At 42.4% G+C, this 9,495-nt stretch overlaps 2 pseudogenes; both read right to left on the reverse strand.

Annotated features, from left to right (window-relative positions):
• Positions 1–648: 648 nt before the first annotated feature.
• On the reverse strand, positions 649–2,967 carry LOC125186267 (uncharacterized; annotated as a pseudogene).
• Positions 2,968–6,211: 3,244 nt separating this feature from the next.
• LOC125186278 (uncharacterized) lies at positions 6,212–7,507 on the reverse strand (annotated as a pseudogene).
• Between the last annotated feature and the right edge of the window lie 1,988 nt (positions 7,508–9,495).

Consider the following 9,495-nt stretch of genomic DNA (forward strand, 5'->3'; position numbering starts at 1 on the left):
CGTCGGCTGCCCGGTTGAGCCTACCTTCTTTGTAAACAATAGAGAAGTCGTATCCCAGGAGTTTGGCCGCCCAATTTTGTTGAGCCGGCGTCGACAAGGGGTGGGCTAGCAATTGCCGTAAGCTCCGTTGGTCAGTGCGGACTATGAAGCGGCGGCCCAGAAGATAGGGGCGCCAATGTTGGATGACGAGGACCAAGGCCATGAGCTCCTTTTCGTACGCCGACTTAGCTAGCCAACGAGATGAGAGAGTCTTGCTAAAATAAGCAACGGGTTGGCGGTCTTGCATGAGGACGGCGCCTAGGCCGCGACCAGAAGCATCACATTCAACGATGAACTCCTTAGTAAAATCTGGTGTGCGCAGGAGGGGAGCTGATGTCAAAGCGGCTTTCAAATCGTGAAACGCCTGATCAGCCTCTGTCGGCCAAGTCCAGGCCCGCTTGGGTGTGGCCGGTTCTGATTTCTTCAGCAAGGCTGTTAAGGGGGCTGCAATCTTCCCATAGTCCCGAATAAATCGACGATAGTATCCCGTTAAGCCAAGAAAACCACGGATACCCTTAAGCGTGGTTGGAGTCGGCCATCGCATCACCGCTGATACTTTAGAGGGATCCATTTTGACCCCCTCGAAGGAGACGATATGGCCGAGGTATTCTACCTCTCATCTTCCCAGCAAGCATTTTTTGGATTCACAACCAGCTGATTTTCCTGGAGGACTTGAAATACCTGGCCGAGATGTCGTAAGTGAGCCTCCCAGGAATCACTATAGACTAAGATGTCGTCAAAAAAAACGAGAACATGCCGTCGCAGAAATGGCCGGAAGATGTCATTCATGAGACTCTGAAAGGTGGCGGGGGCGTTGGTGAGGCCAAAAGGCATTACCAAAAATTCATAGTGACCCGAATGCGTGCGAAATGCAGGTTTGTGAATGTCCGGGGCGGCAACCCGAATTTGGTGGTACCCGGCCCGCAGATCTAGCTTGCTAAACCATCGAGCACCGTGCAATTCATCCAAAAGCTCTTGAATAATCGGGATGGGGTACCTGTCCGGCACAGTCCGCTTATTTAATTCGCGGTACTCCACACAAAATCTCCATGAACCATCCTTTTTCCGAACAAGTAGAACGGGACTTGAATATGGACTTGTGCTTGGTTGAATTACGCCCGACGCTAGCATCTCTGCTACCAACCTCTCCATCTCATCCTTTTGGATATGATTGTATCGGTAGGGTCTGACTGATACAGGCAAAACCCTTGGCTGGAGGGTAATGCGGTGGTCCGTCCGCCGGGCTGGTGGAAGGGAGCTGGGGCCGTTGATGACAGCTGGAAACCGCCCGGTTAGAATTTGGAGCTGGTGTCGTTCTGCCGCAGAAAGGACAACATCAAATTCGAACTGGTCCTTCGATATATCGTCAGTCATCGAACGGAGTACCCAACAGGCATCGCCCGCCTCCAAAGTCTGAATGTCACGCGCGGAGCATGCCCGATGGGTTAAGGAAGGGTCGCCTCTGATCGCCACATGCCGCCCTTGCACCGAGAACTTCATAGATAAATCATTCCAATTGGTGGTCACATCACCCAAGGAAGCTAGCCACGACACACCTAAAATAACATCAATGTTCCGCAGAGGAAACACATAACACGAGAGTGGAAAGACCTCAGAGGACATAGTCAGGGCGATGGCTCTGCAAATCCCCGCAGCCCTGACCCGAGAGCCGTCGCCTAAAGTCACCGAGTAGGGAATGGTTGGTGTTACCGGTAATTTGAGTAGCGTAGCAAGCTGATCTGAAATAAAACAGTGACTAGCTCCGCTATCCACCATTACTAGCACCTTATGCTGGCCGATTTTTCCGAATAATTTCATGGTCTGGGAGGTATCCAGCCCGTTCGAAGATAATTCTGACAACTCTAATTCCTGATCGGATTCCACCCCCTCCGGCTCCACGGCCGAGCCATCGGGCAAGATTTCATCACCGTCGTCATACATTAGCACGTTGAGAGTCTTTGGAGGGCAACGGTGGGTGGGACCAAATTTCAAACCACACTTAAAGCATGTACCTGCTGCAATGTGCTTTCGGTATTCCTCCGTTGACATATTCCTGAATTTCCGTGAGGGGTTCCGGAATGGTCCCATGGCTGATTGGGGAGAAAATGATTGGGAGTACCCTTTTGAGATAGCCCGCCCTGAACCTGCTGCCGACGTGGCTGATTAGCTAGCGGTCAGCGACTGACCCGAGTATGGGGGCAGATTCCCCGGAACTTGGTCGATGTCGAGGGCTAGCTGGACCGCATCCGAATAGTTTATGACCTTGGCTGCCTTCATTTGCAAGCGAACATCAGGGCGAAGGCCAGCCAAGAAGAAGCCCAAGTATTGATGATATGCTAGATCCGGTACCAAGGCGAGGCGTGACTCGAAAACCGCTACATAGTCAGCCAAAGAACCAGTGTGGCGGACCGCTGCGAAAGCCTCATATTCATCCAAAGCGCCGTTATTCCCGAAACGCTTCATCAGTTCCTGTAAAAAACGATCCCACGAGAGGTTGGGAATGCGTTTGATCAATAGCTGGTACCATGGAAGTGCTGGTCCCGTCAAAGCCACCATGGCTACCTTCACCCTGTTCTCCACTGGGGTATTAGAGACCAGGAAATATTGTTCGGCCCTTGCCAGCCATCCGACCGCCTCGGATCCGTCGAAAGAGGGCATGGTCAGAGATGCAGTGGTCGCTTTTTCCGCGGTGCCCGACTCCAGGTTCTCCGCAGATTCCTCGTCAGTGGTTCTGCCATTCGTCTTTCGCATCTCTGCGATGAACAACTCAAGTTGAGAAGCCACCGCCGAAATTCGTTCGTCTGTCTTTTGAAACTGGGCATTCAAATTGCCCACGGAAACTTGTAGGGAATCAACACCTTTCTCCAATTCCCCGGCAGCCTTCTCTAATCCGTCAAGTCGCGAGTCCGTATTCCGAGTGTTAACCATCGTCACCGCACCAATTTTGATAGAGTAAAGGCCGTCGGAAGATCAAGAGCACAAGGAATGCTCCAGAATTGCTTAGAATTAATCACTCGATTGCTGCTTAATCAAGACACAAAGAAGATGATAAATAAAGATGGAAGTATCTCGGCTTTATTTGATAACAGTAAAAGAACAAGGAACAACGGAAGATAAAAATCCTCACCAGGAGGCCTGCGCTAAAACGCCCTAAAGATCGAGTTTCCAAGATGATTTCTCGTCTGTGGAGAGCTCAATATTTATAGGCTTACTATAACTAATGGAGCTAAAAAAGTGCAACAACTTAATCATGAAAATAACAATTAACAAATGCCGAGATTTTTGATGCTGACTCCTTCTTCTATTTTTCTGAGTGGTTAGGCTAAACAACTCCCCTGCTTTCTCGCTCATATCTCTTCCAGCGTGTATCACCTACTTTATCTACTTTTTCTCTCATCTCTTACTTTACCAATTGATCATAAAAACACATGTCTTTTATAAATAAGACTATTTTTTTTGTGGACGCAGGGAGTATTATGTATGATGATTATGTACAAATCACATATGTGATGTATGGTTGATACCACATATGCGCGTTACCTTTCACTATTGTCCAACATGCTTGGAGCACACTAAAAGTCCTCTTAACATTCTTGTGTGCATTTGAACAAATAAAGCTCCTGTTCGATCAATCAGACATGTAATCAACTCCACAAACACCGACCACTCTGAGTAGATTTCATCAGCCAAGTAGTACCCATATTATGTTGTCGTCCATTTGAAGTGAATATGATCTTGGGCACTACCAGTGCAAAACTTCATTGAAGATAAGTGAGTGGTTGATGACGTTAATATCATTGTTCAATTTAGCCACATCAAAGAATGGAAGCAAGATCTAGAGTCGCTAGTAAGTAAAGTTCAAGGATTATGGTCGGTCGATGGCCCTTATAGAACTACATGTGCATGCAACCATGCACTGCCACGCCCAATGCATACAAATCTATGTTTCCTAGCATATCGAGATAGTCATGAACACTCTCGTGCAAATTTATCAAGAATTGGGTATCAGCAGTGAAGGGGTTGGCAGTGGAAGCGTGCATCAAATAAATTACATAATAATTTCGATCTATTTAGCGGATTATTTATACAAAATCTATTCACATAATTATCACATGTATCATGCTCATAACTTGAATTAAAACATGCTTTAAGTATAATTGAAACCTAAAAAATGCTTTTCTACGGAGTAGGAATAATACCTTAATGATTCTCTAAAGAATCGACGATAGCTCGCTACTTCTCCACGTGAAGATCTTGAGTACTAGACCACAAATCTTTCGAGTTCTGACTGGTGCCCGAACTGTATTCCGATATCAATGTGGGCTGATCTCACCGGGATACTAGGACTTAAATAAAGAAGACAGAAATATCTCACAGAGGAGAATTGAAGAAATCGTCCTCTTCTGTATAGAGAAGGGAACGAAAATTTTGACGAAAAATAAAGTCTCTTTCTGTCTCATTTATTGAGAAAATCGGATGTGTGGGGGACTCTACCACTACAATAACGAAAATGTACCCACTATGTTATTTCTTCCATCTATGGGAAAAATGCCAACGGCGTTGGCGTCTCATTAAGGTAAAACGCCAGCTTAATCAGCCTTTTACAATTTCTTATTGAATTAAATTTAAACACTATTTTATTAGAAAAACGCCAACGCTATTGGCGTGTTTATTAAAACGCCTATTGCATAGGCGTTTTTAAGCCGATTTTTCACAAAATAAATCATATTTAAAATATATATATATATATATATATATATATATATATATATATATATATATTGTAAAAACGCCAATGAAATTGGCGTGTTTCCCTCTTCACAGATTCTGCATCTATTTTTCCCAAATCGCGAACCCTACCTCCATTTCTCCTCCGAAATCGGAAACATCCCCATTTCATTCTCCCTAATCGGAAACTACTCCACTTCCTCCCAAATCGAGAACCTCCTAACCCAGCGCGAGAGACTCCAGCCATTTGAAGTGGTTTGTAATAGCTGGAGACTGAAGTTCTTGAAATTTGAAGTGGTTAGTAATTGTTTGTGGGATAAAACGAAGAAATCCGAAGCTTTGCGAAATTTCTCACAAAATGTTCGACTTTTTGCTTGTATGAACATTCCATTTCATGTTCTTATATCTAAATCCCATATTTGTATGTTGCCTTTTGAAGCTTCAGATGTTTGTCGTAGGGCTGGGAAAATCGAATTTATAGAAAAAATGTGAGGATTTGAATCAGAAGAAATCAAAATTGCTGCTTCTCGAAGGTTTGCAACTTTTAGAGATTTGATCATTTTGATCATGAATTAGCAGTCTCAGTTCTATGATAAATTGCACTTAACTTGTTTGGTACTTCCTACTACTTGTGTGAACATTTTATTTCTTGTAAGTTTTGATATTTCAAACAATGGATTCATAGAGTCAAACCAGAGACAATGTTGATCATGAATATGATACAGTACTAATTTTCACACATGAATTTCAAGATAGGAAACTAGATAGATGTGCTTTCAGATAAATGAAAATAAAAACTCTCATTGTTGACTGCTGTATCTGATCAGTTGGTTCACTGATGATCCCATCATGTTGTATAGGTGAAATATGACAATGCCATCAAGCTCTCGACGACGAATTCTATGTGGTCCTGGTGACCCGTCGGTATTGTATCTCCAAAAAGAGCATGTATCACGGAATATATGGGCTGGAGAGAAAACACCAGCGGTGCGATGTAGAAGGTACTGTGGGCCTATATGGGATGTTCCTTTACATCAGCGGGTTTTGCACGTGATTGATGAGATGGGATTTGGCCCCATATTAAGGTGTGACAAGCCAAAAGACATCGATCATTATCTTATCACAGCCCTTATTGAACGATGGAGGCCCGAGGCACATACGTTTCACTTCCCCATTGGTGAGGCCACTGTCACTTTGGAAGACGTGGAGGTGTTATGGGGACTAAAAGTGGATGGCGATCCGGTTACGGGTCACATCCCCACCAAGAGTGAGGAATATTGGAAGGAGCATTCCTTGAATTATCTTGGAATTTGTCCTTCTAATAATGAGATAAAGGAAAAGGTTTGGAAGTCGACGACCTTATCAAAGCAATTACGAATAGAGCTAGGCGATGAAGAAGAAGATTATATATATGTCCAACAAGCTCGTGTATACTGCTTGCTTATCAAACACTTGTGTGGTATACAGGGTTAACAAGCGATAACATGTTGTCATTTTTAAACTGCACAACTGCCGCTGCATGTGAACACGGAAGTCTCCACATCTGCCACTTTTGACATTTGCAGTTCGACTCCAAATACTTCACCTTCCACTTGTTACCACCCTTTCCTCCAACTCGACATTGTGTTCGAACCACATAAATCCCTCGCATTGTGCTTGGTGCTCTCACATTATGTAACTGACCCTTTGCATCATTTTTGCACACCTTTTCATGCGCCCACGGGGTAAGTGGTGTGGCACACTGTGTTGATGCAATTGACCGCTGATTGAACCATTCTCTTGTCCTCCAAAATGTCATATCAATGCAAGCCTTGATTGGGAGTTCTCTTGCGCCTCTCAACACGTTGTTGTAAGATTCCACCATATTAGTGGTCATCTCACCCCATCTTTTGTGATTGTCATACGCCAAATTTCATTTTTCTTTATCCACAGTGTCAAGGTACTGCAAAGCCTCGTTGTTGACGTCTCGAAGTAAACGACGTCTTTTCTTAAACTTGCGCTTTTTGGTAGCAATACCCATTTTCCAAACCAACCTTTTAACCATGATACCTTTGTGATTCTGCAGAACATTCTTTCTAACATTTACCCAGCAAAACCTGTGATGACCTTTAGGTTCTTCTTTCCATATGGGAGAATTCATTGCATCTATGATTCCCACATGCCTATCCAAAATTACACATATTTCATGCTTTGCTACATGCAGTCTTATGCGTTCCATAAACCAATTCCAACTTTCTTTGGTTTCCTCATCAACAATGGCAAATGCAACCGGCAAACATTTCTTATTAGCATCAAATCCAACGACAATAAGAATTTTACCTCGACATCGTCCACGTAGATAAGTTCCATCAACTATTAAAACTGGTTTGCATAGTTGAAAAGCCTCCACAGCTGGTCCAAAAGCCCAAAATACGTACTTGAAAACCTTGTTCATACCGCGGCTTAATCTGTCATCGTGCAACCATTCGACAATTGTACCAGGATTTTGTCTCTGCATTTCATTCAAATAAGACGGTAAAACTTTGAATGACCACTCCCAACCACCATATACAAGCTCAATAGCTGTCCTCCGAGCATACCATGCTTTCTTGTAACTAACTTTCACATGAAATCTATTTTCAATATCCGCCACAATAGCTTTTACCTTATAAGCAGGATCGTTTTCTATTTGATGCCGAACACTCAATGCTATCATGGACGGCATGAGATTTGCGTGCCCATCATAGTTGCGATCCCCCATACAAGTATGAGCAGTGGTAAACACTCTAATTTGCCAGTGTTCATCATGCTTTCTCAATGTTGCTCGACACTCCCACAAACATTTCGGTAATGACTTATCTTCCGGATTTCCTTGTGGATACTTACAAACCGCATGCCATCTCTTTCCTTTACTTTCAGCAACTGTATATTGTCAGATTTTTTCCAAATGCCAAAAAGTAACGGTGGTCTTCAATTCCAACTTCGTTCTAAATTTGGAATGCAAATCGACATTGCTAGGATCCTTTTCACTCCAATAATGCACACTAGGATCAGCAGCCTCAAAGTTCTTTGGATCAAAACTATCATATGTATCTGGTAAGGTGCGAAAATAGTTCATTCCACGCTGTGGGAACTGTGGAACTACTCTTCTTCCAACTGCTGTTTCTCCATCCACTATTTCTTCAACTGCAGTTTCTCCAACTGGATCATCATCTGACGGATCACCATCTGAGTCTGTACTAACAATGTTTACATCCTCTGAATCATAAGGTGATGGCGGATCATGAAAGTCGGCTTTATCAGGACCTATAATGTCATCAACAACATCACAATTGTCACTGTCCCCTAAACGCACGCCTCCAACATCAAAATCTTGTGTTGCAGCGAAACTTGCTACTTGTGCTCTCGTAGATGTACCAACATCGTAACTTATGACATGATGACTATTTTGTTGAGCAATTGCAGAATGCTCAACAAATAATTCAATTTGACCTCCTTTAGCCATACTCTCACTGCATACTTCTTCTAGTAGAGTACCTATAAACGTGACTGCAGATCCAACGCATATGGTACGTTTCCATATTATTTGAACTTTGTTTTCAAGTATGTTTATACCCATCCTTTCACAAATTGTATCCACAAGCTCATTGTAGGATATACATTTGTCCAACATAATGAATCCTGATGAGAAAGGAGGATCATATGAAATAACTGGTCCGGAAATTATCTTTCCACCCCAATATAAATTGACACACCACGGCATAGTATCTGCAATAACGTAGCACAAAAATAAATATGTATTGTTTTTACACTTATCATTATGTAGAAGAAACTTTATACATCAACAATATTTTTATAATTAACTACACAACAATATATACTATCATAACAATCCATCAAATATTAGTCAAAAATTATATATACTAACCGAATAGGAGGACTAATGAGTGGAAGAGTAGACCAAAATCAAAATCTTCTCTCTCAAATCGCCGATTGAGTCAACCCGGGCAAGGTTTTCGCGCAGCTGAATGTTTTTTCGCATTTGGGATGGGTAAAACATTAGGGTTCGTCATTTTGGGGAAAGACTGGACTGATATCTGTATCAACGATAAGGCGCCAACATCGTTGGCGTTTTAACCATGTATTTTCTTTTAAGTATATGATTTATTTTAGCCGAAATTTCCTTAAAGGCGCCGACAGAATATGTGTTTTTGTTAAACACTCCAACTGTATTGGCGTGTTTACAATATATATATATTTTATATATGATTTATTTTGCTAGAATTCGGCTTAAAAACGTCTACGCAATAGGCGTTTTAATAAACACGCCAATAGCTTTGGCGTTTTTCTAATAAAATAGTATTTAAATTTAATTCAATAAGAAATTGTAAAACGTGGCGTTTTACCTTATTGAGACGCCAACGCCGTTGGCGTTTTTCCCATAGATGGAAGAAATAACATAGTGGGTACATTTTCGATATTGTAGTGGTAGAGTCCCCCACACATCCGATTTTCTCCTCATTTATTCTCCTATTTATATTAAGTTCATATTGGGGCCAGACAAGGATCAATGGAATGTTTTGGATATGTCCTCCCCCAATTAGCTTTTTACTAATTAAATTGAACCCACAATTTAATACAAGCTTATATTGGAATATTATTAGCAGTCACTACAGAAATAATATTGCACTACCCATCCAAATATGAAATTACAAGTGATCAGGGTTTCCGTGTTGTTGTTCATTTCCC

This window comes from Salvia hispanica, chromosome 2, assembly GCF_029641045.1.
Source record: "Salvia hispanica isolate PSC_SH4W2 chromosome 2, Shi_PSC_v1, whole genome shotgun sequence".
NCBI classification, from domain to species: Eukaryota; Viridiplantae; Streptophyta; class Magnoliopsida; order Lamiales; family Lamiaceae; genus Salvia; species Salvia hispanica.